This window comes from Procambarus clarkii, chromosome 27 (genome assembly GCF_040958095.1).
Source record: "Procambarus clarkii isolate CNS0578487 chromosome 27, FALCON_Pclarkii_2.0, whole genome shotgun sequence".
Classification (NCBI taxonomy): domain Eukaryota; kingdom Metazoa; phylum Arthropoda; class Malacostraca; order Decapoda; family Cambaridae; genus Procambarus; species Procambarus clarkii.
In genome coordinates, this window is record NC_091176.1 from 11,594,948 (window position 1) to 11,609,372 (window position 14,425).

At 40.0% G+C, this 14,425-nt stretch overlaps 1 protein-coding gene across 1 annotated transcript in view; it reads left to right on the forward strand.

Annotated features, from left to right (window-relative positions):
• The first annotated feature begins 2,773 nt into the window (after positions 1–2,773).
• LOC123762660 (uridine phosphorylase 1) overlaps positions 2,774–14,425 on the forward strand; it is an 80,957-nt gene continuing 69,305 nt past the window's right edge. Inside the window, exon 1 of the mRNA XM_045749313.2 lies at positions 2,774–2,792. The gene's annotated coding sequence lies outside the window, so the exon portion shown is untranslated. The remainder of the gene's footprint in view (positions 2,793–14,425) is intronic.

Genomic DNA, 14,425 nt, shown 5'->3' on the forward strand with positions numbered 1-14,425 from the left:
TACCTCTAAGGCACAACATTCAACTCTTGTTTAACCATCAACATTGACGCGCCACCATGACGCGCCTCCTAACATCGCCATGCCTGTGCAGTCAGCGAGAGAAAACCCTTCACCCAAACTGTACCTATTATGAAAAACAAGAAATATAATTAGAAATGCCTTCACTAACGTACTATGGACCTTCCGTTATTTTGAATAAGTATACAAGAGTAAACTAGAGTTATAACATTTTAAAAATAATATATTATACTGTTATTTTTTTTTAATTAGGCTACCTACTATTATGAGGCCTACGTATTTTTTTAGTTCCGGAGCGAGTATATTATTGACATAATATACTCACTACAGTTTTTTTCTATTGCTTTAGGTGAGAATTTAATGTTGGGGTATCTTTTCAAAGGAAATGCGCAATATATACAGCTTCAGATTAGGTTAGGATATATTAATAATTAGGTTGTAAATTGCTGTATTCTGTACTTTAGAATAGAACTGCATGTGACGTCACAAATTCTTGGATTGCAAGCCCCGGTTACGTTATGCCGATTCATTTACAACAAAAACGTAACAATGGGTGATATAACAATGGTGGTGTACAGTTTGCTTATTAACAAAGCCAATATAAAACAGTCTTTCGAGCAAATCTTATTAAACCTTACAAGTTATTTGAGATTTTCATTGCGAGTTATATTTAATTTATAAGTTACCAAAAATATAAATTTAACTTGAAGTATTTAAACGTAATTCAAGCATACATTTAGAACTGGCAGAATTGATTGGATGTTAATAAGTAAAATTAACAGAGGTATTGTAAATTTTAAATTAAGGTGGGGTATATATTATAGTTAATAATAAGTAATATAATTGATAATAGAGTTATGTATTAGGATAATACAGATACAGTACTAGGGTGAGCTTTGCTTAGTAGTATAAAATGAATAAGTGCTCTTTGCGTTACCTTTGAATAAAGAATTTGCGATATCAAGATATCAAATGCTTCTCCTAAGTGAACGAAGAGGCCAATTTGGGTATTAATTTTTGTCCAGTGTGTATATATATATATATATATATATATATACATATATATATATATATATATATATATATATATATATATATATATATATATATATATATATATATGACAATGTCAGACTCCTTTTGAAGATGTATTAATATACGAAAGTACTTAAGGAAATTCTTGTTTAATTTTTCCTCCGTGGTCTGACATTGTCACATTTTTTAATCACGTGTTTATTTTCGTGAGATATATATATATATATATATATATATATATATATATATATATATATATATATATATATATATATATATATATATATATATATGAATGAAAACTCACACCCCAGAAGTGACTCGAACCCATACTCCCAGAAGCAACGCAACTGGTAACTACAGGGCGCCTTAATCCGCTTGACCATCACGGCCGTCAAAAGGAAGTGATAGCCGAGGCTATTTGAGCCACTTCCCCGACGGCAACTCGGATGGTAATCTTGGGCATAGCATTTCACCAAATCACCTCATTCTTTGGGGCACACGTGAGGAACACAAATTGTTTTGGGGTGTGAGTTTTCATTCGCATATAGTCCTGGGGACCATTCAGGCTTGTTCGCATATATATATATATATATATATATATATATATATATATATATATATATATATATATATATATATATATATATAATTAATTAAAGTATTATGTAAACAGAAACGCCTATCTTAATTGTGGTATACGTTTAATTTTGATCGGCAAACCTATAATAGCAACGAGTTGATACGAGCGAGTAGAGCGTTACATTGCATGGAGCTGCAGATCAAAGCGTATATCTTCTTATCAAGCTTTAACTTGAAGCTTCTTAACAGTCCGGAAACCGATAACTCTCTCTACACTGGACAGCCATCCGCTCCTCCATGTGTCTCATTCGTTCACATCCACTAGACGAAACTTGCAAATATAATGTATTAATAATCATGAATTCATATTATCATGTAGGGCATACATACAATACAATGTATTGTATGTATGTATCCCTTTTATGGTATACACTATACAAGATGTATACCATAAAAGAGAAAATGTGTGTATAAATTTTGTTTGAGATAGACTTAACTATATATTGTATATTTATATGTAAATATATATTGGTTAATACAAAAGATTTATTTATTTATTTATTTATTTATATACAAGAAGGGGTACATTGGGTTGTGAGAGTACATAGCATTTGTGCTCTCACAGTCTAGCAAAGCCCTTAGCGTTTTGTAGTTAAAAAGTACATTGTAGCTGAATTTGATTTTAACATAATAACTACAATAAAAATAGATGGTACTGATTATACCGGTAATGCTACATGTCTTACTGACCTAGCTATTTAAAAGTTCATTTGTCTAACATAATTGAACCGATCGAGTGTTTTTCTTAGACATAAAGTAATAAAGAGAGTATTATGAAACCTAGGCTGACATCACTGCATGGCACAGACCTACATTCACCGGCACTAGTACGAGCGGTTATACCAGTAATACTTGTACCACACCGACGATGATCAACTGATATACCAGTTACTTCCATCTATACAACACATTGCAGTTACTGTTATCTGCAACTTCAGATATGGAATATATGGTAAAATAAGACCGTTTGTACCGCAGAAAGATAACAAATATGAAGCCGGAGAAGGCGAGATTGGGGCTGCATTCATCGATCGCCGACTGCACTGGCGGACGTGTGGAAGTAGTTGTCATTGCATTTTTACTCGGGAGGTCATAAGGTAAGTGTCTCTCTCTCTCTCTCTCTGTTATTAATAACGTCGTATGCTGGTATCTTACGCTGTGCACGATAATGGCAGGTGCACGGAGAAGATCTGGTTACAGTTGGCTCTATAAGTGGACTTAATAAACATGTGACAATTCCAAGGTTAGGCCGGGTTGATGTGACGACTTATATTGAATTTTGTAACTAGCTCATCAAGATTGTAACTTGCTTAGCTAAATGAATTGTGGGGTTCAGTCCCTGAGCCCATTATGTGCGTCTGTAACCCTTTCCACTACCGCCCACAAGATAGGTATGGGGTGCATAAGAAATGAACTAAACTAAAAACTAAAAGGCCGGGTAAGATGTTTTGGATATACCGGTGCTATGCATACATAGATATAACGAGTTACACATATGTACCGGTACTGTGTTTGTGCCTGGGAATATGTGTCGCATATCATGTACTCGGCGCGTATTATTCGTCAGACACCTACGCCTGTGTGTATGGTTCCGGAATGACGTCATCGCTCCGCAGTCTACCTTGATTACATATAACCTGATCTCTGTGTCACTTTAGAGCAGGTAGAACGGGGCATTTTCATCATCATCAATTTAAATAGTGTTATTTAGTTGTTATTACCTTCTACAATTCCCCTTGCACGTCAGTCTCGCTCAAGGTCTTGTAGAGCGTTTTACAATTCAGTTATGAGAGCACGTTTTCTTGCATCCACGCACTGCAAAGCCCAACTCTTAACATGTACTTTGTTATATAGTTATATTAGGCTTATAATATATTTATTGCTCACCAATATTCATTCTGTGTACAGTAAGGTAAAAGTAATCTGTGAGGTAGTTATCTGTACGTCATACAGACACACACACACACACACACACACACACACACACACACACACACACACACACACACACACACACACACACACACACACACACACACACACACAGGTGGAAACTTAGTACCCAGATGAGCCACAGAGACGTTAGAAAGAATTTTTTCAGTGTCAGAGTAGTTAATAATAAATGGAATGCACTAGGAAGTGATGTGGTGGAGGATGACTCCATACACAGTTTCAAATGTAGATATGATAGAGCCCAGTAGGCTCAGGAATCTGTACACCAGTTGATTGACAGTTGAAAGGCGGGACCAAAGAGCCAAAGCTCAACCCCCGCAAGCACAATTAGGTGAGTACACACACACACACACATTGTGTGTGTATCCATCCCGTTCTCGCACTTGCTTACGGTCAATATTGGCTTATTTAATAAGTGCATATGTGACATACTAATTGATTGTGAATATTTTAGCTTCCCTTGAAAAGCTTCATAGAAAACTCCAACTTCACCTAACCTTCTTAGTATGTTAAGATAAGCATCTTATTGCTTCTAATTTACAATTATTACTTAACCTATCAACGATATAGGTTAAGTAATAATTGTAATTAAGAAGCAATAAGATGCTTATTTTAACATACTAAGAAGGTTAGGTCGGTGTTTTCTATGAAGCTTTTCAAGGTAAACTAAAATATTCACAATCAATTTGTATGTCACATATGCGCTTATTAAATAAGCCAATATTGACTAGAAGCAAGTGCGAGAACGGGTTGCTGATACACCAACCCGTTCTCGCACATGTATTGCGCATCCCGCTGGTAATATTGCTATACTCACACCTGCAGTACATACAATGATAAGAAAATTCCTGGGTCTGCCCACTGCGCCGCTGAGCTCAAAAACATTTGTTCCAGCGGGAGGGAAGACGTGAATGAAATCCTTACAAAAGAGAGAGAAATGATGAACCAGACTATATATATATATATAGACCGTGAGAGATGATGAAAGACTGGGTCCAAGAAAACTAATCAAAGTGAAAGTACACATTTATGGGCTCAATATAGCCCGTGCTACATGGAAATTTTGTTCAGAGTAGCTGAATCTAAACAACAAAAACATAGTATAGACATAACACGGGAGAGATGTAAACATGCAATCTAGCCTAAAATAGCCTAATATTTAAAATATTATAGCTTAAAATAATATTTTTTCCATATGCAAGATTTAAACGCAATATATATAAAAGCATATACTGTTCGCGTTGTTACGAATCTATACAATGATATATGCTTGCATGTCCCGTATCTCGCTAGGAGAGGCAATTACCACTGCGCGTTCTTATCGCTTGCATGTCAAGTTACTCCATAACAGTTATTTTCAATGCACGCAGCTAGTTCCAAGTAATTAATACCAGGAAGTGCTGTACTGTCTATAGACATCTGGCAACGGATACCAGGAACTGTTATTTATCCTATAAACATAATTTTAGCTCCACAGTTTATCTCCTTACTCTAACAGTCTAACTAGTAGTTTCTGGCGCGAAATGAACCCCACTCCCAAGCTTGGCCAATCAGCGCAAGAGTTTAGAGTTCCCGCCAGAATCATCTAATCAGGTTCATGGTTTCATTCCGGTCTTCTGCTTTAAGGTGACATTTTTATTTTGTTTATTTTTTTTATTTTTACATGTATTACATGCAAATGAAATACAATAAAAAACAAGACAAGAACATAGAAAATATAACAAAACAAAACAATAAACCAGCGGCCAGAAGGGCCGACAGCACAGTACATCATATTACATCAACACCGTAAAGGCACGAGAAACAGCATACACCAAGACACAAAATACAAAACAATGTCAAACAAGCAAGCACAGTAACAGCACAAAACAAAACATCTCAAAACAAATCAAACATCAAGAGTAACAACATAAAACATAACAAGAAAATCACAATATACAACAAACAAAATAAAAAGAACAAACAAGTACAACATATAATGCAAGCAGAAAACACCGGTGCAAATGTACATCACAGAAACAAGACATGAATAAAAACACTCTCACCACACCAACCGCCTCGCAACAAACAAAGGAAGAGGCCCAAAATATACAATAATAAAAACAATCACTCCATGCAATCAAGAAATGAAACATAGTAACATATACAACAAACAAACAAGCACCTACCTGAAGGACCGAGAACAACAACACAACATAAAGGACATCATGAAAATAGAACAAGAAAAATGCACAGCACACAAACCAAAAATAAAACAAAAAATAAAAAAAATAAAAACAAAAACAAAAAACAAAAATAAAAATAAAACAAAAACAAAAAACAACACAATCTAGCAATGCATAAGTAGAACACACATGGCAAAATAACAACACAAAAGTAAAGACAGGAATAAAAGCGCCCTCACCAAAACACCTGCCTCGCAACAAATAAGGGAGAGGCAAGAGTACAAAACACAATAGGGCAAACAAAAGGCCATAGGGGCACACAACACTACAGTAACATGGAATCAGCTGACATATTTGCCCGGGAACAAGACCCAGGGGAACCGCACATTAAACGCCTCCCAAAGCAGCCACTTCCCATAAGTGGTCTGACCCTCCACCGGGGACACCATGTTATCCGGAACCCCGGCAACAAACACCTGCAGCCAGGGAACCCAGACGGTGTTACTCCGGAGGCGAGTAACCGCCACCCTACGCCATACATCGGGAACCCGCCCATCTTGAAAGTCCTCCGGTACTTCAGACCGCAGGAACTCAGCAACCACGGCCTCCAGAGCCTCAAGTCGCAACCCCACAGGAGGGAGATGTTCAGAGGGCACCATCACAGGGGCACCAGCGGCCACAGGCACACCACCAGACGACTGCAGGGAACCAGGGCAGCGCGCATCCTTTCGTAAAGTCACGACCAGGCCACGCCCAGCACCAGCATCCGCACTATCCCTGGCAGCGGAAGCCACCACACCCCACTGCAGAGAGCCCCCTGGCAGGGAAGGAACAGAAGGCACACCCGAGACACTGGCATCAGCACCAGCAGGCACATGAACCTCCGCCACCACCAACCGCGGAGACAACGACGCATCCGGATCCATGCCATCAACACTCGAAGACCCACAGTCACTGAAGTCCCCAACATCGGCCCAGGCAGTAGACGAACGCCTGGAACGTTTGGGCTCCGGTCGGATATTGTCAGAGCCGGAAGCTGACCCAGAAACACGGGCACCACTAGCCGGACGTACCGACGCCCGACGCAGAACGGCAGCAGCCTCTACCACAGGAGGAACCGGACCACACACAGCAGGAGGCTCCGCAGCCACCCCAGCACCCAGCACAGTCGGGACCCGAGGTGAGGATGCAGGGCCAGATTCAGCAGCCGAAGACGAGGAAGCCGACGACGACGCCTCACAGGGAGTACCAGGAAGGTCCACGGGAGCAGCAGGGCCAGAGACAGGATCAGGAGTAACACCCGACGGCACCGCAACATCCAGAGGAGGGTCTGCGACAACCGGGGGAACGTCGGGCGACGCTGGGGAAGCCTCAGCAGCGAACGGGACACTCACTTCCTCACCCCCGGAGTCCTCCTCCAGAGGGAGCAGCGGGAAATCCTCTTCGCGGAACAAATTCACGGGAGCAACCGGATCAGCAGTACACCTGGCAGCCTCATGCCTCTGCAATCAGACACGTCATTAGTACTGGGGATACTACATGGGGTCACTAGGAAACATCACTTACTAGCTTAGACAGAAACGTCCACCTATTTGCTCCATAGATGGCGTTTACTGTCTAAGTGCCACCTCACCAGAGGTCAGCAACGGCTACGTTATGAGCTGATTAAGACGGGAATCCAGCTCCAGTGGCCGGTATATCCCGTCCTCGCTAGATGGCGTTGTCCATGTTGCGGGGTTTTCGGCTGGCGACTCACAGATGGCATTGTCGTCACTGCTCCGTGCTCCGACGCTGGACTCGGGTCCGTAACATGCAGCCCGTCCTCATAAACAATGGCCAGTCTGTTTATAAATTAAAACCAATTTACACACGACTCACAACTGATGTTCGAACTTTTATCGAAAATTTCTTTATTAATATTAACATCCTTATTGACAAAATTAATTACAATTTTGCCTAATCTGAGGATTTCAATTAAATCTTATTAAAGGGAGGATAATGCTGGTATTCATTGTCACGCAGGACAGAGGATCATACACAAGACAATAGGTCTAAACTAGCACATATATATCATGGTTACAATCAATGTTTTAATGTATGAATATGTAAAAACAACTTTCGATTGTGCACTGCCACACAAGGGCAAGGAAATTTCTTATCTCTCTTCAGCCCGTTCTCGTATACCCAAGCTCGTTAATCCAGCCGCCAAACCCCCTTTTTATGCACAAAAAGCGGTTTACTCACGACTCACAACTGATGACGCAACCCGTCCTCAGACAAAGTCCATTCCTTCTAGCGGTCGACCCCAAAAGCGCAGTCATCAGTTTTACAGCCCGTTCTCTAAACAAAGGCCCAAAGTCCATTCCATGCACCCGCCAAACTCTCTGTTTATGAATGAAAAGCGGTTTACACACGACTCACAACTGCTGACGTTCGAACATATCCGGAACAAGTGTTTCACTGACGAATTTTGTTCGAATCACAACGCTATAAATACTTCACCCACGTACTACAAATACAAATAATCGCCAACAGAACCTAAACACCTAACCTATGTCTATATATGCACAATATGCTAATATATTATAATATTAATTTATACTTGAGAAAATTCCCGTTTTGAATGAACAGCATATTAAAATTTATGAATGCGTCTGTGAGGTCGACCGCTGGATGGAATGGACTTGAGTCGAGGACGGGTTGAACACCCACGTACTGCAAATGCAAATTAATTACCAACAGAACCTAATACAGTTGTGTATGTATACGGAACGGGTATATACAGTCATGTTGATATATGTTACGGGCATATAGGGTTGTGTTGATATATGATACGGGTATATATTGTTGTGTGATATATGATACGGGTATATACGGTATTTAACACAGGACCTCAACGGTGAGAATATTACTGGGAATTTTCGACCACCGGCAAAGACAAAATTTGTGCATCGGGGGGCTGCACGATGCAGCAGCTGATGTCCTTGACACACTGTTATTGGTGTTTAAGATTCAGCTACTGGGAGCAAAAAGTTTCAAGTAGCACGGGCTATGGTGAGCCCGTAGTGGACTTACTTGGCACAAGAGCGGGACTGTAACTCCTAGACACACATTTAGGTTAAACAACGTTGACCATGCAAGTGAATGGATGGGTGACCGCTCAGACAGCCTAGCACTTGCCTAGAGCGTTCGTGTGCAGTATCGTGACGTGATATGAGCTCAATCCGTTAAGCCAAGTAATTATTTTTATTTCAAGTAAATCGGTGACAGGTTTGTTAATAAACTCACATTTGCTAATCTATAAACTCTAACTCTCACTCTGTTAGATAAATTGGCAAAAGTTATTGAGGGATTAGATAACGCCTGACAGCTCATGTCACTTTATCAGGTGTTGATTCACACTCTATGACGTCTTGAGTCTACCCTCCACCTTTTTCCTTAGACCTGATAATGGAACATTTATTAGCGGCAGGGCCGCAGTAATATTTAGTACCATAATTATTATTACTGCGGACAGCATGTCACAATAACGTGGATGAAAGCTGGACATTTTATCCACATATTTGAAAATAAAGGAAATGGTGAGGTTTCGATCCGGCCTGGACCCTACACAACCTCATACCCTGTGAGGTCAATACCCAAGAGTGGCGTTGAATCAACGTTATCAACGTTGATGACGTGGTTTAGGCGTTGTTATTTTGCTTTGATCTGTGATATTTTGCCCACTGTGTAAGTGTTGTTTGCTGAAGTAGGAATTTTGGTATTGATGTGTCAATTTACCAGACGTGATGTTTGTTAGTCTACGCTCTGCGCTTAACGCATTAGCAATACACTAAATGAACTAGAAGCTATGGAATAAGTATAAGTCTTAAGATGCACAAAAATCAATGAGGCTTTCTTTCTTTTTTACATAGTAATGAACGACTTTTGACTCCTATTAGCAATCTGAAATATTTCCCCTTACCATTCCTCATGGAAGGAGGAATGGTAAGGGGAAATAATAAATGATCATTTGTACCGGAGAATGGTAATTTTTTCTCCCACCATTCCTTACCCTACAAGTTTCTTTTTTTTTGTAACACAACCCGCCCCTAATCGGTTTACACCCAGGTCCCCAATTGCTGCTTGATGAACAGGGGCGAACAGTTATGGCTTGGCGCCCAGTCAGTCCTTTCTAGATTTGTCATGGGCTATGGTCAACGACTGACCGTCCCAAGGATGGGGTAAATACACTCTCCCGGGTACCGGTCTTTTTTTTTTTCTTTTTTTTTTTTTGTTTTGCAGGGATATTCCTGCGCGGGCCCTAAGCCTCTGGCTGGCCCACTAAGTGTTGCTGTTTTACTTGGGCGGAGTATGAGTATTTATGACTCGTATGGTCGCTTCAGTAAGATTTTGTCCCACGTGTTCAACAACTTCTGCTCTGTTGAATCTAAGTTGAAATTTTAATGGGTTTGTAACTGTGCTCTGTGTTAGATAATGTTCCAGTGGTCTGTCTTCTCCACGGTGTTGACATTTCCTCTTATCTTCCGGTACCTGTAAGCCTATTTCCCCATGCACATGTGTATCCAAGCCTGATGCGATGTAATTGTACTTCTGTTGTTCTACTGCTCCCTTTCATCAAACTAAGTGGTTCGTAGTTGGTTGAATTCTTGTACCAACCCGCAGATCCTGATGTTGCAACTGCTGTGTTGTGGTCACTGTACATCTTTCCCGGGTACCTGATTACTGCTAGGTGAACAGAAATGTAAAGTGAAAGGACACCTTGCCAGTCATTTCCCTGTTCCAGACAGGGATCGAATCCGGGTCTCATGGCTATGAGTCGAAGACGTCCTTTACTAGACCACGAGGACCTTCTACGGTAAAATTTGCAACTCAAGACGAGCATCTGCATTAGTGCCGCGGGAGATCCAACATCCAGCACGGCCTACAGACATTATAGCTTCCGGACGCAGCAACAAATTGACAGAGTAAAAAAATCTAACTTCATCAGACTGAACTTTCTCCGTCAAGTATAATGTACCTATAAACGACTATCACTACACCTACACCCCGCTCTACAAGTAACTACCCACTACACCTTCAGGAACCCCCTCACCAGGGAGTATAATGGGTAGCCTGGTGTACTTTAAACAGTATTATTTAAAGACATTATTCCCGTCTTAGTGATCAACGGTCATACCAGCGTAAGATGTTCAGCCGTAGACCGTTCGTGCTGATACAACATGCGTGCTGATACAGCATGCGTGCTGATACAGTATGCGTGCTGATACAGCATGCGTGCTGATACAGCATGCGTGCTGATACAGCATGCGTGCTGATACAGCATGCGTGCTGATACAGCATGCATGCTGATACAGCATGCGTGCTGATACAGCATGCGTGCTGATACAGCATGCGTGCTAATATAGCATGCGTGCAGTATCAAGATAACACCTCTAACTCTCGTCACTGTTGGATTAATCAACTGGCTAAATTTGATGTCGCCAGTTCATACTGATACGGTCTGCATTTTTTACAAAAATTAATACCTTTACACAGACTATCTGTGTTCAGATTAATCAACTGGCTAAATTGTACATATAAACAGCAAGCAGCATTACAATACAATGCCAAGACACTAAAACACGGAGGAAGGTGAATATTCTGCGCCTCACAATATGAAATTTAAGCACTCTTAAAGCTCTATTTACTAAATAAACAGAATCTCGCAGACGCGGTCATTAATAACCTGCACAGAGTAAAGTGTTCAGAATCTCCTTGGTACGTATTTCATCTCATGCAGGTACATCCTAACATGAGGACACAGACAGTCTGTGTCGTCACAGACCTATACTGTGTCAATTCGGTGAATTAATCTTAGGAACACCAACGTCTGTTACCAATACCATATCATTCCAAGAAATTGGGTTTGACAGACCAGAAATCATTAGAATTTAAAATCACGATTTGTGTAGATGTTTTGAGCCGTTTTTCATTCATAAATAGGGAGGGGGGGGGGGATATGGTGGATGCATGGAATGAACTTTAGCCTATTTATGAGGACGGGCTGAATTTTTCAACCTGTCCTCGACTCAAGTCCATTACATCCAGCGGTCAACCCCACAGACGCATTCATAAATTTTAACATGCTGTTCATTCAGAACAAGAATTTTCTCAAATATAAATTAATATTATAATATATTAGCATATTGTGCATATATAGGCATAGGTTAGGTTAGGTTAGGTGTTTAGGTTCGGTTGGCGATTATTTGTATTTGTAGTACGTGGGTGAAGCATTTATAGCGTTGTGGTTCGAACAAAACTCGTCAGTGAAGCACTTGTTCCGGAAGTGTTCGAACGAAATCAGTTGTGAGTCGTGTGTAACAGCCCGTCCTCCAAACAAAGACCCAAAGTCCATTCCATGCACCCGCCATACCCCCTGTTTATGAATGAAAGCAGTTTACACACGACTCACAACTGATGACGTCCGAACACTTCCGGAACAAGTACTTCACTGACGAATTTTGTTCGAATCACAAAGCTGTAAATGCTTCACCCACGTACTACAAATACAAATAATCTCCAACAGAACCTAAACACCTAACCTAACTAGTGCCTAAATATGTACAATATGGTAATATAAAATAATACTAGTGTATATTTGTGAAAATTCTTGTTTTGATTGAACAGCATGTTAAAATTTATGAATGCGTCTTTGGGGTCGACCGCTGGATGGAATGGACTTGGTCTGAGGACGGGTTGGCTTCGCTAACGCCCTCTGTTCGAACTGCACCTCACAAAATGATTCACCCACGTACTACCTGCAAATTCAAATAGTGTTTAACAGAACCTAAACACCTAACCTAACCTCGGCCTATCTATACATGGAATTTTTCTATATAATAATGATACTTAATGAGCCAATCCTTAACTGTCATCTCTGTTCACTCAGCAGTGAATGGGTCCCTTAAACGATTTGTAAGGTCGTAGTTTTTTTTTATCTACACTATAATCTTTCATATAGAATAGGGTGGTAGCAGCACATTGCTGTGTATACCTAAGCTTGTTAATAACAATAAAAACGTACAGTATTCCAGGGAAATTTTGGATTAAGGACCTGCCCGAAACGCTCTGCGTGCTAGTGGCTTTACAAGAATGTAACAACTCTCGTATATATAAATAAATAAATACTTTATATTAAAACATTTTAAATACACAGTCAAATTAAATTGACGACGGCTTCTTTGGGGTCTGCTACAGCCTGGATGAGCAAAGTCTGGCAGTTTTTTACTAGTTAACTCACCTGATGGTCACCAGAGGCGTGACGACGTATGTAAACATTTGTAGTAAAAGCACAAAGAAGGTTTCTCCGCCAGTCAACGAACTCTGAGGAAGGGAAGTGCACGTGTAAGTATCTAAGTGTCATTCCTCAAGTGCCATTCATTATAAAATGGGAGCTTTAAAGTTTCCAATAGCTATGCTTACCCCACTTACCACCACCCTCACAAATAAAGTATTCTATCTATCTACCACTATTTACAAAAGAGTATTTGCGTATGATTTTCAACAAGTTTTTTCGCCTTTGAATTTACGGCCTGTGGTGCGTGCCTGCAGCCCATGCTCAAAACAAATGGTTGACAGGTTCAGGATGTGTAAATACAAAATATAGATTATCCTAGTCGGTGATACAGTCTATTTTATACATCAGTTAACTTGGCCCTGAAGCCGTGACTCAAGGCGTGTTTAATGTTACTTCCACTTAAATCATTCTAACCAAACCTTTCTTAATCCTATCTATGAATAAATCACCGTATATAGCAATATTAATTTGGATTCAAAAGAATAACTATAATGTTTTTCTCTCAAAGTACACTATAATCAGTATTCATCTAGCCATTCACTTATTATATTCGTTAGTCAAATACAGACCATTAACGCCAATGATAGTCAGCTTTTTGGCATTTTTGTCTTGGATTAAAAGATATAACTGAGCCCGTCCTCAGTTATATCCATTGAGAAACCACACCCTCCCTCAAACCACCTGGATAGTTATCTACATAGTTGTGATGGTCTGAAACCTTATTACGGTTTCAGTAAAAGTTTACATGAACACTGGCAAGTAAATCTGTGTCCTGAACAAAGATTATATCGAGTTATAACTTTATTGTTTTATTAGTCGTTGGTTTAAAATTTAAAAAGTGTATGCTGAAGATGTTTTCTTTGGAGAATTTGGTTTTGCGTAAACTGAATTCTCGGATACACTCAAATAGTTAGTTAGTTTAGTTCATTTATTATGCACCCCATACCCATCTTGTAACCTAACCTAACCAAACCTTAACCTAAAGTAACCTAACCTAACCCTACAAATAGAGAGTAGATAATAACTCTAATTATGTAGTCGTTCTTAATTCATTCCTGTGAACGGATTTCCTCCCTGAGGATAAGTTGCTCTGATTGTCATTGGGTTATACAAAACTTAGGGAAGTCCCTTAGTTTTCTGTCCCTGGGCAGAAGTTAGTATGTCTACGTTTTCTGTTTTATTGAACTATTTGTAGATCCCTTAATGGAAGAGTGGTAGCGTGTGGCTCTTGTACATTTTAGACCCCGGTTCGAGTAATGCATAATTTAAACAT